The sequence below is a fragment of the Acanthisitta chloris genome, unplaced genomic scaffold, assembly GCF_000695815.1.
Source record: "Acanthisitta chloris isolate BGI_N310 unplaced genomic scaffold, ASM69581v1 scaffold16595, whole genome shotgun sequence".
Lineage (NCBI taxonomy): Eukaryota > Metazoa > Chordata > Aves > Passeriformes > Acanthisittidae > Acanthisitta > Acanthisitta chloris.
Genome location: NW_008675533.1, coordinates 44,667 through 50,836, shown reverse-complemented (window position 1 = coordinate 50,836; position 6,170 = coordinate 44,667).

The window sequence follows — 6,170 nt, the reverse complement described above, 5'->3', positions numbered from 1 at the left end:
TTTAAATGCTGCATTCAGCTACTAAAATCATACTTTGGTTAAATATTGCTCTCAGATAACAGTTAAACACTTCTGCAGGTAATTAATTCTTTTGTGTTTCTCCTCTTGCCTCTTTTATATAACTGTAGTGATTTTCTTTTTCAGTAGAAGCTCTCTAGCTGAAATGTGAGGCTGAACAATTACCAGCCTGTTTCAGAGGTCTTTACAAATGCTTGTATTTTGCTTTTGTATTTTTGTTAAAAAGATGGCTGAAGCAAAGAGGAAAAGGTGAGAAGCAGCCATGAAATTGCAAATTATGGAATGTTTAGCTGTTCGTAATATTCAGGACTGTATGCTTTCCCTTGCATTCAGATAGGCAAGAGAAATTGGGTTTCAGTGGTGTTTATGCTGTGGCCATGCAGGGGACTCTGCTTCTCTACGGCTGTTGGCTTTCAAAATGCCAATTCGGTGTTTGGTGGAAACAACCTCTGGGAAGATAATTTTGAATTTGATTTTTTAAAAAAAAACACAACAGAATGATAAACAATGGATGAGGTGTTAATTTGGATTTCGATTATTAATTTGGATACTATCTACAGTATTATCACTATCATTTTCACTGAAAGGTTAGTAAAGCATTGGAACAGGCTGCCCAGGGAAGTGGTGAATCACCATCCCTGGAAGTGTTCAAAAGGCACATGGATGCAGCACTTGGGAATGTGGTTTAGGAGTGAACACAGCAGTGATAGATTAACAGTTGGGCTCGATGATCTCAGAGGTCTTTTCCAACCTTAATTGTTCCATGATTCTATATAAGGGACGTCCTCCAGAAATGATACATAAAGACAAAAAAGCAAAAACCAATTAGGTTATGTGAGATATTTTTTATGACTTGGTTATGTTGCTTAATGTGAGTGGTAGTACAGATCATATCTGAGTATTGACAAGCTCACATTTAAAAGACAGTCATATGCACAAGAAGGAAATAGGAAGGGATATGCTAGCATAATTTTTGTTAATATTTATATTAATAAAAACTAAGTGGAGCTGGAGGCTTCAGAACCTGTTCTTCGAACAAAACTGTAGCAAAATCTAAAGCTAACAAACATTTGAGTGTGCTGCAGTCAAGCTGTGCACTGCAGTATGCACTCTTGTACTCTGAAATTTCACAGAATCTCAGAATGACAGAATATTCAGAGTTTAGCATAATTTTTGTTAATATTTATATTAATAAAAACTAAGTGGAGCTGGAGGCTTCAGAACCTGTTCTTCGAACAAAACTGTAGCAAAATCTAAAGCTAACAAACATTTGAGTGTGCTGCAGTCAAGCTGTGCACTGCAGTATGCACTCTTGTACTCTGAAATTTCACAGAATCTCAGAATGACAGAATATTCAGAGTTGAAGGGACACACAAGGATCATCGAGTCCAACTCTTGGCCCTGCACAGGGCAGCCCCAAGAATCACACCATGTGCCTGAGAGCATTGTCCAAATGTTTCTTGAACTCTGTCAGACTTTGGTCCAGTGACCACTGCCCTGGGGAGCCTGTTCCAGTGCCCAAGCACCTGCTGGGTGAAGAACCTTTTTGTAATATCCAGCCTAAACCTCCCTTGACACGACTTCAAGCCATGCCCTTTGGTCCTGTCACTGGGTGCCAGAGAGAAGAGATAGCCATGCCAATAGCACCTGTCTCCTTGGAGCCAGAGCAAGGCCTGAGGTATCTGTATCCTAAAATGCATTTTCCGTTCACCATGTAGACGGGTCAACACTTTACGTATATTGTCACAAACTGTGAAATGGTTATTCAGTGCATTTTCAGAGTGACCTTATATCAAAAAGAAAAAAAGTTGGGTCATCATATTCTAGCAGTATGAGAACTTGAAAAGACTTTGGTATTCATGTGTTCTCTGGACAGTCATCAATCAGTCAGCATAGTGGTACAAATGGGAGCTTATGGGCAAATGTAAATTAATTCTGTCAGTCACTGTGTTGACTTACCATCTCTAAGTAAAGAGAAGTTACTGGATTTATAATCCCATTTTATTTTAACAAGATTTTATTTTTCATTCTAACATGATTTTTTTCTTTTCCTGGGGAAGAGAGTCTGAAACTGTTGTCATTTCATGCACCTGCCTGACTCTGAGGGGAGCAAGTGATAAGTCAGTAAACAGAGCTGTGCTAATGTAACTAAACAAAAAAAGAGGTTCCATTCCCCAATCTATAGCTGCACATACAAGGCATCATTTACTCTTTTCTACTGTTCTTCAGAATTCTGGCTGACTTTGAGTGACAGCTGTGAAAAAACTGCAACAATACATGCTGTCTCTACCAGTTCATTCTTTGTTATTAGCAGGAAAATGCTCATGTTCATTTTCATCATAATCAGTGAGTCTTTATGCCAGTGTGACTGTTTTGGAGATAATGACAACTATGGAATGTAAAACAATGTTGTGTTTATTATTCTGGGATGAAGATGTGTGATCTCTGTTATAAAGGTTTTGTTCCAGACCATTCCCCATATCCAGCAGTCAGATTGGCATTGTCTTGGTTACTGGGGTTTTTTTTTTCAGAGATGATTATGCAGCTAGTACAAATTTTACACCACAGAACAACTGTACTTTCAAGAGAAGTGTTTTTATGTGATGAGGATCTGTGAACTCACAGCAGTCAGCCAATGCTGGCACATGTTTGGTTTTATCTGTTCATATGCTAGACTCCTTGTGTGGCTTTTTATATTGCAGGTTCTCAGGGTCATTCTAGCCTTTCAAAATTGATTTTACACTTTGATAGGTGTGGTATCCTGTCTAGTGCTCAAACAACTGACTTGTGATTAATATGCCAGAAGTTAGCTGAATGCAGACAAAGGTTCATAGCTGGTGTTAGTCATAATCGTGAACTGGAGACCAGTTAAGTCATTATTCCTTGAGCCTTTGTTTAAAAATAAAAACCACAATAAAAAAAAAAAATCAAAAACTTCATGACCAGAGTTTTAAGATGAAAAATAGAACTGAGTTCAGTATTACTGCCTGCAACCCCTACATCAATGTGACCATAGTGCTGTGTGAAAAATAAACCACCTCCATAAATCACACTGAAATATGCAATGTACTAAGTGTGAAGAAATGCACATCTATTTCTCACAAGTTCTAAACACTGTGTCTAAGGTTCCTGGAAAGAAAAGACAGCTGGTTATGTCCTGTTATTTTCAGATATTCTGTGCAAGTTAATAAATACAAGTTTTTGTATGTGTTCAGAAATAATCTGATTTCCAAAACAACTGTACAAGGAGGTTGGAGAGTCCTTTTGCCACAGAGGGCATAGTAAATTGTTCAGAGCTTTATCTGCCTGTACAAGAAACCAAAACCTTGCTTTCTGTCAGGTTATATGTGTGTTTGTGGGCAATTTTGTAATGATCTAGAGGATAAGAAACTTGCCAATAAGAGGACACATGCCTCTTTCACTCAGCCTTCCTTTCCCACATCATCTGACCCCTCAGGTTTTATAAATATATGCGTATATGCACATAGACATACACACTCCTCAAAATTTAACTTCTATGCAGGGCACCTTTCTTCTTTCCTTGCTGCTTGGGCCTATGTCCAGGGGAAAAGATGACACTCATGAGACCTGTACAACAAGTACAATGATACTGCAGAATGCCTGATGTGTGGGGTCTGGGTAGTTACTTCTAGCCCCTGTTCCTGCAGTCCTCCTTTTCTGTTTTATGTAAAACATAAGAGCAATCTTAGGAGCACAGTTATGGCCAGGGAAGTGTACAGCTAGGGACAGGAGGATAACGCCTGAGCTCCATCTGGAATGATCAAAGAGTGTCTTAGATTGCAGGCAGGCATTGTTTTCCCACCTGCAACTCATACTGTTTGCTTTTAAGGTTTGATATATATATACATTGTTAAACTGGAGATGTCAGTATTTTCTTAAGCTATAATTGTTTCAGCATGGAGATGCAATTCAACATTTGTTTATGAAATACCTGTCCTAGGGTAGGTTTTTTGCCTACTCTCATTATTGGGCACAATTCAATTTCCTGCTGTGGTATCTGTGGATAAATGTTGGCTTACATTTTCAGTTGGAAAACAGTACTACGGCTGGAGACAATCTCCTTTGTTTCTTGCATTCCCAGGTTTGTCATTTTTAAATTATGATACTTATTTTTCAGCCACATCTTTCTTGCCACCACAGTACTGCAGCAGTAGGAAACATTGCTCTGAGTGCCGTAGCCTAGCAAAAAGAGTCGAAGTGAACCCAACACTTAAACCCCCACTGCTGCTTTTTCTCATTATGCATCCTTCATTTCTGCCCTCAACAGCTCAATAAATTGTTCAAAATGAACCTGCAAAATTAAGAGCTCCTGCAATAGCCAACCAATAAATCTACTAGGTAGCCCTTTGCTGACACAGCTGCTAGTGCCAGGTTTTTGTGTTCCTTCTTGTCTGATGGAAGAGCCTAGCCTGTTGTGTGTCAGATGATGCCATGTTATCTAATTAAATGCTGTGTGTTGCTGGGTGCTAATATTTTCTCCCCCTGTTGCTACAATAATACCAAACAATCTGTTTAGAATGTTGCAACAGAAAACAAAAAACTCTGTCAGGCTTTGCAAGCTCTGCAAGGCTGACAGTTTAAAGCCATAGTGGTTGCTTGGTGTCTAATCCTGCCTGTAGCTCTCAAACTCGGACCTGTCTTTGAGTGCCATCCTGAGGAAATGGCAGTGAAGTTGTCAGAGGTGCTCTGTTACACATTTCAGTGCCCAAGTTTGGACTCCTCCAGTTTGTCTTCTCCAGTGTGACAGCATAAACTTGCTTCTCTGCCTTCCATAGTTAATAGGAATACTTTTTTTCTGCATAGATCGAGACAGCACCCTGAAAAACAAAACGAAACAAAACAAAAACCAAACCCCACATATCACACTGTAATGCCACCTATGAAAATACTCTTCATCAAAAAAACCTATTTCAATTGCTTTGCAAAAATCATAACTAAACACAATGGAAAGACACACTTTAGGAAAGGAAATCCTACCTTTTCTTAGTTAAAACTGAAAGGGAGGTGTTGAGGTGAGTTGCTGAACTTGTGTTAGTCTTGCAAAAGGTAGGAGGCTTGTGTTCCCAGGGCCAGGACCTGCAGCTGCTCTGGACCTGTGTTGACTCTGCTGGATCCACCTCAGTCTGGCCCTGGACACCATGTACTGGAGCACCACAACATGGTCAGAAACATACTGATAAGATATTTGCTCAGCTATATTTGGGCTCTCTTTCGTTGTTTGTTAGCTTTTAGCAGGAAGAGTCATTTCTCTTGGGCAGCAACTCAAAACTGGTTAAAGTATCCCATGCTATAAAACATTGGGAAAAAGTAACAATAGGGCCTTGTTTTGCCCTGACCCCAGCAAAAAGGACATAAGCAGTTTCAAACAGGTCACCTAGGGTGGAACAGGAGCAGTCTGAAGGAGAAATGTGTCTGTTTTGTTTAGGATTTTGAAATCAAAGTCTGTAGAAGAGGGTACTGTGAGCTGGATAGTTTTACCTTATCATGTGTTAATGTTTATTATCTGTTTATACACAATTAGAAGATAAAACTTTCTCTGGAACAGAGAAACTTGTGTGTTTGGCACTGAGTTACTTTATGTTTGTTAGGCTGTCACATGAACACAAACATGGTGTTCCTGCCAGATGAAGGTTGTCTTTGTGTCCTTCTGGCTGATTGTTGTTGATTGGACTGTCACCTCTACCAACAGCAGGGGCTGCAGTCTTGTGAGCTGTGGTACAGGATGTAAGAGTTTGCAACTTATGCCCCAGGGAAAACTCATTAGAGGCAGCCAGTAAATTCTGGATTAAGCAAACACATGGACCATAGGGATAATTCACTTTCATAGATAGACTCTGGCTGAAGAAAATTCTTAAGACTGCAGATGTTTTGGAAGAATGAGGAGGAAGAAAAAGAAAAATTAATCAAAAAGGAGCTGTACACAATGTAGCTCTGGCTGTGAATTATCAGTTACTCTTCACTCTCAAATTGCCTTGATAAACTCTCACTTGGCAAAAGGAGCTGTAGGGATTGTACCTACCTACCGAGTGTGCAGCTTCAATATGTTGACCTCTGTGGGGTCAGCGATGTGCACAGATGGCACAGTATGTCTCTTCCCTTTTTGAATGAGGACAGTGCCTTTGGAGGTGTGG